Source organism: Urocitellus parryii, chromosome 11 (assembly GCF_045843805.1).
Source record: "Urocitellus parryii isolate mUroPar1 chromosome 11, mUroPar1.hap1, whole genome shotgun sequence".
Lineage (NCBI taxonomy): Eukaryota > Metazoa > Chordata > Mammalia > Rodentia > Sciuridae > Urocitellus > Urocitellus parryii.
The window spans coordinates 73,117,987-73,133,147 of NC_135541.1; the positions used below are offsets into that span (position 1 = coordinate 73,117,987).

General features: G+C 36.2%; 1 protein-coding gene across 7 annotated transcripts in view; it reads right to left on the minus strand.

Annotated features, from left to right (window-relative positions):
* Dipk1a (divergent protein kinase domain 1A) overlaps positions 1-15,161 on the minus strand; it is a 106,551-nt gene that overhangs the window by 12,989 nt on the left and 78,401 nt on the right. The gene's annotated exons all lie outside the window — the stretch shown is intronic.

Here is a 15,161-nt window from a genome sequence, read left to right on the forward strand (position 1 = left end):
TTCTTGTTTTGGGCAAAGGCCTCAAGCCAACCCGCATCAAAGAGGTAGTCACAAAGTCACAAAGAACAGGCTCTTCAACTTGTGGTTTCTATCACAAACCAAAAGCAAATTTCCCACATACTTTTATGAAAAGGAGAGTTAGTTGCGTTTTGTTTTATTTTTCAGGCATACTCATACACACAAACTTTAATCACAGAAAGTAATATGATAGTCAAATAAAAATACACAGAAATTATAAAGCATGTTCAATGTTACAATAATCAGCAAAAAATGTCAAAGGTTTATCCATTCCTGAGATTTTTATTATCCTGATTCTACCACCACCTCTTTAATTGCACTTGTCTCACACTACCAGAAGATGACACTCTTGAGCTTCATTTAAAAAACCCACCCAGGTTGAAGGAATAATTTCATGAACTACAGGAATTGTACCACAAGGGGGCAATAACATTAAACACATGCATAGCAGTAGGTTTTAAATAACTTTATAAGATCCACATTCTAAAAATGTATTTCAGGCATAAATTTCAGACTTCAGCTTCTCCTTAGTAAGGGGAAATAAAAGTAGAGTTGGGTTGTTCACAGTGCCTGAAAACCCTCCACATCTCTAGTCCAACCCCTTTCCCATTCCCCGTATCAACTCTTGTTATATCTTCATCATCTTCTGCACTCACATTACCTTCCAACTTCTCATTCTTTGCTTCTGACTTCTCTGTATTAGCCATTAAAGGTGTTCTTTCCCTGTACACAACGCACACCTTCTCTATTCTTTCCTTTCCTACTGTATAATGACCATAATTTTTAAATTTATTTTTTAAAATTTTTTTTAGTTGTAGATGAACATGATATCTTTATTTATTTTTATGTGGTGCTGAGGATTGAACCTAGTGCTTCACACATGCGAGGCAAGCACTTTACCACTGAGTCATAACCCCAGCCCCATAATTTATTTTAAAATTCCCCAATACACACAATACGGTATTTGCCTTGTTGTTGTTGTTGTTGTTGTTGTTATTTGCAGGTTATAGTCCAGGTATCTTTAATATCATAACCAAGGATGCACAGATGTGTTCTGTTGGAGCTCTAATCAGGAAGCCAATGTTTCAGATGCAACTAACTACTCAAAGCACTTCTATATTCCTTATATCAAGTTTGATCTATTTCTCAGATTTTTTTTTTTTTTTTTAACTGTGCTGGGGATGGAACCTAGGGCTTCACACATGCTAAGCATTCTAACAAGCTATACTAGTCCCATTTAGAAACAGGACTTTACTGATAAAATCTGTGGCTTATCAGAGAGCATGATGAAAGTTAGAAATGAACTATCATTGATGAAATTAAAGATATTTAAGATTTAAGATATTTATTGGCTAAAATATGATATTCTATACACTTTCATTAAGAGGGAGTAGGAACCAGTTGGAGCTATAATCTTTCTCTTTAAATAGGTTCTCTGAACTAATCCTTATATAATAGATGTTTCTCAAACCTGAAGGAAGTTCAGATCACCTTTAGGCTTCTTAAACTACAGACTGCTGGACCCTAGTCTCAGAGTTTCTGACTCACTAGATCTTGGGTGAGACTGAAAATGTGCACTTATAGATGATGCTGATGCTGGTGGTCAATGTAGACATTTTGGGAATTGTTGGTTCAGAATTTCTAGCTGTCCTGATGGTAATTATAAGTTAACAAAACCTGTCTTGGGAGTATCATTGCTTCTGCCTTGAGTAAATCTTTCATGCAAGTTGACAGTGCACCTAAAAGGACAAAATTAGGACTTCAATGAGTGTACAGATAGGTTATAGGAAATGTTTTAGGGCTGTTTGCAAATAGATATATGTGTTGCAGATACTTTGTGTATGGGTGAGTGTGTGTGTGTGTGTGTGTGTGTGTGTGTGTGTGTGTTAGTTACTGGGAATTCAGCCCAGGATGGCAAGCATGCTAGGCAAGCACTGTACCACTGAACTACATCCCAAGCCCGTTTTAAATTTTATTTTGCCAAGGCTGGTCTCAAACTTGTGATCCTCCTGCCTTAGCCTCCTGAGTAGCTAGGATTATAGGCATATTCCACCATGCTCAGCCAAATAAATGTTTTATAATAAATGCCTATTTGTATACCAGAAAATATTTTCATTATAATCTAGTAATAAGTTGCATGGAAGTAGTTAGTCTTCACCTGTGTCAAATATTTTCAGTGGTTCAATTTTCTTTTCAATCGCTATGCCTTTTATTTATTTTTCTTATTATAGCAGTTAGGATATTCAGTAAAATATATAAGTGAGGAAAATGTACATCCTTGCCTTGATCCTGATCACAGACATTATATATTCAGACTTTTACCATTACACATGATGTTGGATATAGGGGTTTTTGTAGTCAGGTTGAAAAATTTCTTTTGTGTTCTTTTTTTTGGGGGTGGGTACTGAACTCAGGGGTACTTGACCACTGAGCCACATCTCCAGCCCTATTTCATATTTTATTCAGAGACAGGGTCTCACTGAGTTGCTTAGTTAGCGCTTCACATTTTGTTGAGGCTGGCTTTGAACTCACGATCCTCCTGTCTCAGCCTCCAGTCCTTTGTATTCTTAGTTGCTAAGAATTTACTGATTTTTGTCAAATGTATCAATTTAGATAATCCTATCATTTTCTCTTCTATTCCTTCTCCATAATAAAAGATTTTCAAATACTGAATCAATCTTGCATTACAGGAATATATTTACTTTGTCAGGCTCCACTATCTTTCAAACAGAATTTAAGGACTCTGATAGACAAACTGGATTAGCTCAATTTAAAATAATTTCCAGTCAGGTATGGTAGCACACACCTAAAATCCCAGCTACCCAGAAATCTAAAGACGGAGGATCTTAAATTTGAGGCTGACCTGAGCAATTTAGCAAGACCCTGTTTCAAAGTAAAACTTAGAAAAAGGGATAGGGATAGTTCAGTAGTAAAGGACTTGTCTTGCATGCTTGAGGCCCTGGGTTCAATCCCCCGTACACACACACACACACACACACACACACACACACACACACACACAAAGGAAAACAGAAAAATCCCAGCTGAAAGGTGGAAGCAACCTAAATGTCCATCAATGGATGAACAGTAAATAAAATGTGGTATTTCCATATAATGGAATATTATTCTAACTTTAAAAGGAAGGAAGTTGTGACATATGCTGCAATATGGATAATCCTTAGGGACATAATGCTAAATGAAATAAGCTAGTCATTAAAAAGACAAATCCTGTATTATTTCACTTCTATGAGGTATCTAAAGTAAACTTTAGAAACGGAAAGTAGAATTGTGGTTGCCAAGGAGAAAGGGGAGTTGTTCAACATGTAGAGTTTCAGTTTTACGAAATAAAAAAATCACGAAGAAACAATCATGTGAATATACTTAACACTATTGAATCGTACATTTAAAAATAGTTGAGATGGTAGATGTTATATTTTTTTACAACTTATTTTTCAGCAGCTTCTAGAAATAGCAGTCTGTAGTCACGGTCACTTATCTCCCTCATCCCAACTTGATCCAACAGTTTGGCTTTTAACTCTATTACATTTTACAAATACTCCCAACCCATTTAACAATGAACTCTGAATTGCGGATTTCAATTCTTACATTATTTAACTTCCTTCAGCATTTGTCTTTGTTGGCCTCCACTGCTTAAAAACTATTTCCTAATGACGTCTCTTCTCATGTTTTTCTCTTCTTTCTTGGTAACTCCTTACCAGTCTTCTTCGTGGAGTTCTCTTCCTTTCTCACAATTTAAAATATTATTTTCCAGGGGTTTATTCCACTTCCTTTAGGTTCTCTGTACACTGTCACGAGTGAGACGTTTATTCCTATGGTACTGATGAGCCTTGGCTCTGTCTCCACCCACGGCCTGCTCTTGAGCTAAATACTGAAGTGCTCCCTGGGCATCTCTTGTCTCCATCTGGATAGCCTACAAGCACTTCACACTTAAGCTACCCTCAACTGATCTCACCCTCTCCTGGCCCTCTCTCCCAGGTTTATCCTTCTTTATTCCCATTATCTATCCTCCACCTGGCTCCTCTATGATTGAGAGTTCAAAGTCCTACCTGGGTTCTGCACCACTTCTAGCTGATCTTTGTGGCTACTAAAGGAGCAAGCACAGACTTCAGTTGTCTGGAAATGTAAATTTATTCTTCTTCCTCATGCCGCCAAATCTCTTTTTGTTTGGGTTTTTTGTTTGTTCGTCTAAGTTTTTGGTGCTGGAGATCAAATCCATGTGCTAGGCAAATGCTCTACCACTGAGTTACATCTCTAGCCCCACATCTCCAAATTCAGTTGGTCACCAAGTGCTGGCGATCCAATTACTTCTTAGTGTCTTTGTTACTTGCCCTCCATTCCTGCTGCCAGGGGCATAGTTTCAGCTTCCCCACGTTGCGTCTGTATTACGCAGATGCCATGAAACTCATCTTCCTGCTTGTGATGTCTCCAATTCACCCATTACTCTGCATCTGGTGACATTTAGGGTGGGGAGTACTGGGGATTGCCTCACTAGTTGTTCTATTCCTGAAATGCAGCAATAGTCATATCTTTATAGTCTTGTACATGCCAATTTTTCAAAATTCAGCTCAAATATAATGCTTCCCAGAAAGCCTTATAGACCTTGTTCACTAGGGTTGCCCATACCAATACTGCATAGGACATAATTATATTATATAAATATTATATATAAATGTTATATATATATGTATATATAATATTGTATTTTTCATTTATTGTCAATATTTAGAACATGCTTATACTCCAAAAAGTATTTATGGCTTATTTTAAATTCAAATTTATCTGAGCATCTTGTATTTTTATTTGCTACCTCTAGCAACCCTATTCTCAGTGATGTATTCTTCCTTTTCATTTTTCCATATCCCCTACTAGCCTATAAGTATCTCCAGGACAGGGACATGTCTCATCTCCACCTCCCCAGGAACTAGCATAACACAAGGAATCATATACTAAATGTTTAACTAAAAGAATATAGCATTTTAGGGCTGGGGCTGTAGCTTAGTGGCAGAGCATGTGCCTAGCATGTGTGAGTCACTGGGTTCCATCCTCAGCACCACATAAAAAATTAAATAAATAAAATGAAGGCACGCTATCCATCTACAACTATATAATTTTAAAAAAAAGAATATAGTATTGTTTGCTTCTTTCTTCTAAGTTGTTTTCAATCTTTAGTCTCTTTATTGCTCTTTATTGCTTCATAGGAATGATATTAAGGATAACAATGATACCACCTATTCAGGATTATAGTGACTCTTACATGATATAAAAGAGCAGCATAATACATCAAAAGTCACCAGAAATACTACCATAATTTAGCCATTAAGATTACCTGGATTGGAGTTGTAGCTCAGTGATAGAACACTTGTCAAGTATGCATAAGGCTCTGGGTTTGATTTTCAGTACCACAAAAAATAATAAATGAATTAATTAAAAACCAAAATGATTATTCTTTGGATAGGGCTTATATTTCTTAATATTTGAAATAAATTTCTTTAGTAAATGTAAATTCATAAAGAGATCGGTAACCTAAGTTTGCATAAAGGGAGCAGGACTGTACTTTTCTTTTTTTTTTTTTTAATTTTTTTTAAGAGAGAGTGAGAGAGGAGAGAGGAGAGAGAGGAGAGAGGAGAAAGAGAGAGAGAGAGAGAGAGAGAATTTTTAATATTTATTTTTTAGTTGGCGGACACAACATCTTTGTTGGTATGTGGTGCTGAGGATCGAACTCGGGCCACACGTATGCCAGGCCAGCGTGCTACTGCTTGAGCCACATCCCCAGCCCCAGGACTGTACTTTTCATAAAAGGAAAAAAATTAAGCTTGTTATTTAAAAATGGTATGTCCCAAATAGTATTGGTTCAGTACACTTAATGGCATAAAATGAACTGTCAAGTCAAGTAATAATTGATCCTAAGCAAAGGCAAAACTAATTGATATGGTTATATATTACTATCTAATTGGAAACATGGCTCTAAATATCTTAAATTTAGTATATCTTAAGCTAGTTATTTTTTTAAGCAATAAGCCATTAGCCCTAGAAATTGAATCTCAAAAGAGACTTAATAACATTTAGGGGCCCTTTTATCTTTTAATGCTTCCATTTTAAAAGGTGTACTCTCCAAAAAAAAAAAATTGGAAGAAGCTCCTAAGGGTGGGGGGGGGGGGAAGCATGTTGCTTTAGTAGCCACCAAGGTCAGCTAGAAGTAGTACAGGGCCTCACATGACCCAGGTGGGACTTTGAACTTTCAGTCAGAGATAGTCAGCCAATCTCAGTATGAAACAATGTGGTCCTAAGAAAAGCAGAGAAGGGAAGTATTTCTCCTGGCTTCTGTTTTTTCTTTATTTTATGGAAAAAACAAACAAAATAGGCTGTGTCAAAGGAATCTTACCTACAGAGTCAAACTGTGCAAGATTTCTTCATTGTTAGGTACCAAATAGGATTTGTTGAAATAATGAATGAATTAGGGATTTCTATAATCAGAGAAAATCCGCAATGAATCACATAACACATTATGCAATCAGCTTGTTAGAAAAAGAAACAAAGAAAAAAAAAAGGGGGTATTTCCAAGCACATCTGACTAGGGTTACTGGTCGCTGTCATTTTTAGAAAGCAGCTTCTAAACAAAGAGCCAAACAGTTCTCATTCCTTACAACTTACCTGCAAGTTGACCTTGCTTTTGGGGGCGTGTATCATTCTACGCCACTTCCCTTCTACAAGTTTTAAAGGCTTATTATTCATTTCACTTGAATCAAGACCTAAATAATAGGTATGACTGTGGAATGTTTCATATTTTCTCTTCTTTTCAAACTAGGGTCACACTATGTTGTGTAGTCTGTTCTTAATCTTGGTGAACTCAAGAGATCCTCCTGTCTCAGCCTCCTGAGTAGCTGAGATTACAGCTCCATGCTTTTATTACAGTTGAAAACAAAAGCCAAGTCCTGTAATCTCATCTACTAGGGAGACTGACATAGGGCATTGTTTGAGCTTACTGGGTTTAAGACCAGCCTGGGCAACAGAGTGAGGCCTTGGAAGGAAGGAAGGAAGGAAGGAAAGAAGGAAAGAGAGAAAAGGAAGGAAAGAAATCTAAAACTGAAAACAATAAACTTGAATTCAATTTCAGATCAATGTACAAAGTGAAAAATTTATCTCAGTTTTTGTTGCTAGCTTCCTAGAAGCTTAAAATTAAGATTGAGTATTACCTAGATCTTTTAACAAAATTTACCCATTGGTTAAAGATGGTTCTCAGGGATGTAATACTAATATTCTATACTGATTTTAAATGCTGAATAGAAGATACTTTTTCCCCCCAGTACTGGGGACTGAACCCTTATAGTGTTCTCCTTACAGTGCATAAGCACTCTACACTGAGCTACATCACCAGCCCTCCAAACTTTTTTAAAATTTATTTTTTAGTTGTAGTTGGACACAATATCTTTATTTATTTATTTTTATGTGGTGCTGGGGATCGAACCCAGGGCCTCGCATGTGCTAGACAAGCACTCTACCACTGAGCCACAACCCCAGTCCCCCTCTACCCTTTTTAAAATTAAATTTTTGGACAGGGTCTTACTAAATTGTCTCAGGCTGGCTTCAAATTTACAATCCTCCTGACTCAACCTCCCAGGTAGCTTGGATGACAGGTATGCAGCACCACATCCAGCTAGAAATATACCTGATTACTAAATTAGACTGATTCACACAGTACATTATTTACATGAAATACATGCTCGATTTGTTTGATGTTTTAAAATTTTACCATGAAGAGACAAAAGAGAAAAATATATTAATTTATAGACAACCAGAGGTTTCAACTAAGTCTAAGATTCAGAGGCTACTACATGTTCTAGGTGTTGCTGGCCCAGTGTTCATTAGAATTTAGCTTCTTTGTGATAAAAATGCCAAGTAAGCCTGGTTTATAATTAGAAGGAAAAAGAGTCTCCTTAGTGCCCTTCCAAATTCTTTTTATTCTTTAAGGCCCTACAACTGTATCCTCTCTACCAAGCCTTTCTCTACTATGCTACTTACAATGATCTCTCTATTCACTATTCATTTAGTACAAACCTTTAAAGAAAGAAGACTTTCTTTAGTTTGTACTAAAATTACCCATAGTATAAATTAGATCATTTTATCTTGATGTGATATGCTTTTGATATGTCAACGTGGCTAGACTATAGTTTCCAGTTATTGAAGCAAACAATCTAGGTGTTGCTGTGAAGGTAATTTGTAGATGTGACTAAAGTCTATAATCACTCGACTTTAGGAGAGATTATCCTGGATAATCTGAGTAGTTCTAATTCAGGCAGTTGAAGGGCCTTAAAAGCAATGCTGCAGCTTCTCTGGAACAAATTCTGCTTATAGTCAGTATCTTCAGTGGTGCCACAGAGTTCTAGCCTGCCTTTCCTCACAATCAACTATGTGGCTTTTGTATGTGACCAGCCAATTCCTCGCAATGAACCTCTTTCTATTGGTTTTGCTTCTCAGTAGAACTCTGACTGACATACCTGACCATATAATGTTGTGTGGTGCATATAGATATCTTCCCAGCTGTACTCAAGGGCAAGGAACTGGAGAAAATGCTAAGTGCTAGGCACAGTAAATGAACTCATTCTACCCTCACAATACCTGTGAGGTATTATTAATCGCCATTTTACAAAAGTTAAGTAACTTGCCCAAGCTTGTATAGCTCAGAGGGCAAAGCTGGAATTCAAACCTGAGGTTCTTTTATTCTAATGCTTATGCCTTTAAGCAGAAAAGCACTAGATAGGACCTAGAAATGGACAAAGGGGGAAAAAGACACACACAGAGAAGAAAGCCATGTAAGTCAAGATAGACCACGATTCCTAAGCAGACTTAAACTGCTTCTTACACTCTATTGGTAACATTTGCTTCCTAACTCCTAAACAATGATCTCAGCATGGAGTCAAAACTCTAGTTGGGACAGCTAATAATATTCTAGGAAAATCTCTGAATCACAATGTTATGGTTACAGCAATAGTAAATACTAGGGTATGTGCCCTGGGCCAATGAAAATAAATCAAGAACTTGTAAACTTTTTTTTTTTTTTTAATCTAGTAGATATGTTGGAGCATCACTCAGTGTTACAGGGCCAGGTTAATTTGTTCAATTTCACTTTATCTTCATAAAACCTGTGATACAGGTAAGGCAGAGATACTTTCCTCACCTGTAAAATGGAGTTGAAACAAGCCAATGAAACAAAGTCACTTACTCAATCACAAGGTACATCACAAAAAAGGGAGAAGTTGGTGCTTTGACTGCAGGTATTTTCTCCAATAAACTGGCATGATAGGGTTGAGCTACTGGTAATTAAGAATTTCCTCATATTCAGTGAATTGCACCACTAATATTCAACATTTTAAAATGTGATGTAACAATTGTAATAGATTTTTCTAGCCACACACATGGAACCAATCACATTCCTCAAGCTTGCTCCACTCTCTGGGCATTGGTACTCACTATCCTTACATGCTCAGTGTCCAGATTTTCACACAATTGCTTTCTTCTCATCAGGGTCCAATTTAAAATGCCATCTTTCAGGAAGGCTTTTCCCAACCACTCTGGTTAAGGCAGCACGCCCTAGCCATTCTCCACTATATATTTCTGTTTCATCTTTTCTCGTTGCACTTATAAATGTAAACTGAATTATTTATTTACTTGTTTTTTATTTTATTACGTACACTACACTGTAAGAATGTAAGCAGCAGCTTCTTCTTTTTTGGTACTGTGGATTGAACTCAGAGGCATTCAACTACTGAGCCACATCCCAGCCCTATTTTGTATTTTATTAGAGACAGGGTCTCACTGAGTTGCTTAGCACCTTACTTTTGCTGAGACTGGCTTTGAACTTGAGATCCTCGTACCTCAGCTTCCCGAGCTGCTGGGATACAGGTATAAGCCACTGTGCCTGGCAAATATGTAAACCTCTTAAGGCATGAACTCTGTATATCTCGATTCCCACTGTATTCTTGGAATAATGACTAAGAAGTAGTAGGTCTTCAAGAAAATATTTGTTGACTGACTGATACTGCCTCTAAAATAGATTACAATTTTTAAAATGATTGCTATATGATAGTAGTTACCTTGAAAATAAATATTAAATTATTAAAAATAGGAAAAAGAAACTGGAGGAAAGTTAAAAGCAACAATGCCTACTCTTCAAGGGAAGAAAATAATCTATACTTTAAATTTTAGTAAATAATGTTTGTGGATCTTAATTTGGGTCTTCTGTGTCTCTTTATAATCTTCCTGAGTTCACAAAGATGAAATTGACTAAGAATTTTGAATGAAATCTGCTCACAGCTTATACATAGACTACTATGATCCTTTGCCAAACATGCTTTTGCTAAATATGGTTTTGAGATAATGTGGTTTTATATTTGTGTATCTAAAATTTAAAATTAGCAATCTGGATCTGGTTCAGTTCAGTCCACTTAAACAAAAGAACAGTTTATGTAGTAATACAAGGAAGAGAGATAATTGGCTTAGGCTATTCATTTCAAAACAAGGACCAGAAGAAGGTATAGTTATTACTATAATTTATGAAAAGGCCAAGCAATTACTTAGGCAGATACTGCATAACTAAAAAAAAGAAAACCAAAACAAAACAAAAACAGGCATAAGCTGTATAAAATAACACATACCATTGGACTTTGAATATTTTTTTACATTTTTTTTAGTTGTTGATGGACCTTTACTTAATTTACTTATTTGTATATGGTGCTAAGAATTGAACCCAGTACCTCACACATGCTAGGCAAGCGCTCTACCACTGAGCTACAACTCCAGCCCTACATTTTGAATATTTACATGAATGTTTTCCTGTTCTTTTACTTTCAATATCTTTATATTTTAGATATATATCCTGTAAATAGATTTTGATTTTCTAAAATATATCCTGACAAGTCTTTGTCTTTCAACCGAAACATCTGGCCCATTTATATTTAATTTAATTACCAACATATTTGGGTTTAAACGTATTATAGTTGGTGCCATGATAAACCACCCAAATCCCCTCTAGACCTGAAGCACTCAAACCCTTACCAGCTGGGAGTTGAGGCAGTAATGAGCTCTCAGTTAAGTTCCTTTTGGGGCTTGCCCTCAGAGTACAGCCTTCCCTGTCATGCCCCTTTCTTTGGATATTCATTTTTTTTTCTATTTCCCCCACTATTTTTCCTATTTAATTGAACATGAACATGCAGTCCTTTTGGGGGGCTCAAATATCCAAGTCTTCTGTGGATCTGCATTTAGTGTCTTTGTTAATTTCTTGATTTGGGGTCATATGATCTTGTCTTTTGGCATTGCCTGTAATTTTTTTTTTAATAATGACTCTTCAAAGGGTTTCCCTTCCCTCTAAAGGCAGATGTACTGATAGCTGATAATCTTTACAAAATTATGTGCTGTGTTGAGTTGAGGCTGAGTTGTTGCTCTGTTAAAGCTCAAGCTACTTTTGGCTCATTCCCATTCCAGGGACATAGCCATTTGGGGTTTTTACTTGAGAGCCTGGCATTCACTGGGGCTTCTTCCTCCAGTAGGTTTATAACTCTAATCTCTGAGATCATCAAAACATGTACTCTGCTTTTCAATGAAATTTTAGCCTCTAATTCTGAAGAAGCCTGGAAATTGGCAAATATCCCAATATGATAACCATTTTTTTTTTTTTTTTGCAGTGAGGTGCCCCAGTTTTCTACAAAGGCTCTACCAGTTTCTTTTCTTGTCCCTGCAGTGGTTCTTTGGTAGTATGTACAGTCGTGCATCACTTAACAACTGGGATATTTCTGAGAAGTGCATGATTAGGTGATTTCATCATTATGTTTATATCATGGAATGTACTTACACAAACATAGATGTTATTGCTACTACACACTTAGGCTCTACGGCATATAACATTACATATGTGGTCTGTCATTGACGAAAATGTCCTTATGTCGTGCATGACTCTGAGTTCTGCTTCTCAGATCACTGCCCATGCCCAGAATTAGCAAATTCCTCCAGGGTAAAAGAGGTTACAAAAGCCAGCTCACCATTCTGAAATTCTCTCAGTTCCCCTTTATTCCTGGTGTTTGGCCCTTCAGGGTCTCTAAAATACAGTGAACCAGGTTTCCCACCCTCGGTTAGATTGGAACTAGATTTTTATTTTCTAGCCTCATAAGGGTATGTATTTCAGGGCATACATCTCCAGGAAAATCAGTCACAGAAACTAAACTTACCTTTCTCAAATCTTATCCTCTCCCAGATCTTGATGTAATTCCTCACTAACATGTTAGTTCTTTGCAGCTTTAAAATATACTTTAGAAATATTTTTTTCTGCTTGCTTTTTAGTTCTAAATCCATAGTTTCTATGCACTATTAGGATTATCTTAGGTTATTATTATTGTCCTTAGTTTAACACCAGTTATGGTAGATTTTAAAGACATAATCCCAAATGCAGAGTAACTATAAATATTTTTAAAGTCAGGAAAATAAAGTACTTTAGTCTTAGAAAGCTTTTTCATTAGTTTCAAGTTTCAATAAGATAACCATCCAATTATGGTAGAATTAGGCTCTGTTTCCATTTCTTATAAATTAAAGGGAAATTAAATTAAAGTAAAAAATGAGGCACATCAACTATTATTCATTCATGATAGAATATGTACCAATATGTGCCTTACATTTTATAAAATGTTGTATCAACACAATCATATTCATTTAATTTTGGCTTAATCTCTTGGAATAGTATTTCTTTTTTTTTCCTTAGAATAGTATTTCTAACATCAGCAGATGATGTTAACAGGCCTTCCTGGAAAGGTGGTGGTGGGGATATATTTTTTTTTCTAATCAAGTGCATTTGCTTTCTCTTGGAGAAGCCTAACACACATTACTATATTAAAGACCTTGGGAAGTAGTCAGTAAAGCCAACTATTTATTTTTGTTTAGCCCTATGTTTCTAAATACATCTGACAAGGAAATATTTTATCCATGGAATACCTTTTTTTTTGTTCTAGGCATGGAACCCAGGGCCTCATGAGTATCAGGCAAGTGCTCTACACTGAGACATACCCAGCCCTGGAATATTTATTAATGTGCCCAAAGGTACCTGGTTCAAGAAAGGTAGCCTAGTAAAAGAGAAATACACATTTCAAATAAGCAATTGAAAATAATATGTGTGTGTGTGTGTGTACATACACAAAAAAATTCTGAGATGAAAAAGTGTTTTAATTTTATTTATATTAGAATTTTGGTAATTTGCATGTTATTATAAATGATGGCATAATCCCTGCTTCCTCCTTCACTGAAGGTGGGCAGACGAGTTTTGTGTTAGCTGAACTAGACTACAGCTTCCTTTGTCAGTTTTTTTCTGACATAGGGTAGGAGAAAGGGTGATAACTTTATATAGAAACAGAATTGGATCCAATTCTGGCTCCATCATTTTGGGAAAATTATTTTCTCTCTCTCTGGGTCATATTTCTTGTTTGTCAAATGGGCTTGGGGGTTTTTCATAGTCTTATTTTAAGGATTAATGAACATATGAAATGCCTGGTACATCAGCTGGCTCCAGAGGTTCTTCCTATCTTAAAATTCCTCAAGGATCCAGAATGGCCAATTGAAACAGACATAGGCCTGATGTCTTTGAACCTTGATTTGGAACTCTTTACTAATTAATTCCCCTGCTTCTTATATTAGTAATTCCTGCCTTGCCTGCTTACTTAAAAAATTTATAATATTCCTGAATAATAGTTTTTTAATCCTGACTGATAGAGTGCCTGGTGTTAAACTGATTTTCTTTTTTTTTAGAATCTTGGCAAGTGTCAGGTCTCCCTGACTTATGTTGCCATAACACTTGCTATCATAACATTTATCTCATCTTACTGTGATCACTCATTTTCTTCCCTGCTCAACTACAAGTTCTGTAAGGTCAAAAATGTTTTAGGTTCCCTAATATATGCGCACATCTAGCACCAATGGCCTGGGCAAAGAGTCACATTCAATAACTACAGAATCTAATAATCTAATCATTGGAATCCCCAAGTCACTATTATTAGAAATATAATTCTATGGGATGGGGGTGTGGCTCAATGGTACAGTACCTGCTCAGCATGCACAAAGCACTGGGTTTGAGCCCCAGCATCAGAAAAGCAAAAAACCTTACACAAAAAAATTTATATATATATATATGTATGTATATATATATAAATTTACACACACACATATTATAATTTTACACACATATAGAAAATTCTGAGGGTTGGGGTTGTAGCTCAGTGGTAGAGTGCTTGCCATGAGGCCCTGGGTTTGATTCTCAGCACCACATGAAAAATAAATAAGTAAAAATAAAGATATTGTGTTCATCTACAACTAAAATATTTTTTTTAAAATTCTGAGATGAAGTGTTTTAATATTATTATATTAGAAGCTATTGGTGGAAGGCAAGGAATTAAATTTACTGGAAATACTCAAACATTTAAAATGTAAAAGTGGTTTTGAGCAACTAATAAAAAAATTTAAAAAAAAATGTAAATGTGGGCTAGGGATATAGCTCAGTTGGTAGAGTGCTTGCCTTGCATGCAGAAGGCCTTGGGTTCAAGCACCACCACCACCATCACACACACACACACTATATATATATATATAAATGCTATGGAAGCAATAATCACTAAAAGAAATTGTAGATTCACATTGATTTTCCTGAGATATATCAAATCACTAGGGTAGAAATTAAATAACAAACATATATGTTTTAGATAAATTTTGGAACTTGAGAATAACTTCATTTATTTAAAAGATATGTTCCAGGAAGACTGCATGTAAATAATACTTTTATAAACATTAAAAACAAAAACATGGGCTGGGGATGTGGCTCAAGCGGTAGCGCGCTCGCCTAGTGTGCGTGGGGCCCGAGTTCGATCCTTAGCACCACATACAAACAAAGATGTTGTGTCCACCGAGAACTAAGAAAAAATAAATAAATGTTAAAATTCTCTCTCTCTCTCTGTCCCCCCCCCACTCTCTCTTTAACAACAACAAAAAAAACATCTGGATGGGCATGGGGGCACATGCTTATAGTTCTAGTTTCTTGGGAGGCTCAGGCAGGAGGATCACAAGTTTGAGGCAGCCTGGGCAACTTAGTAAGACCT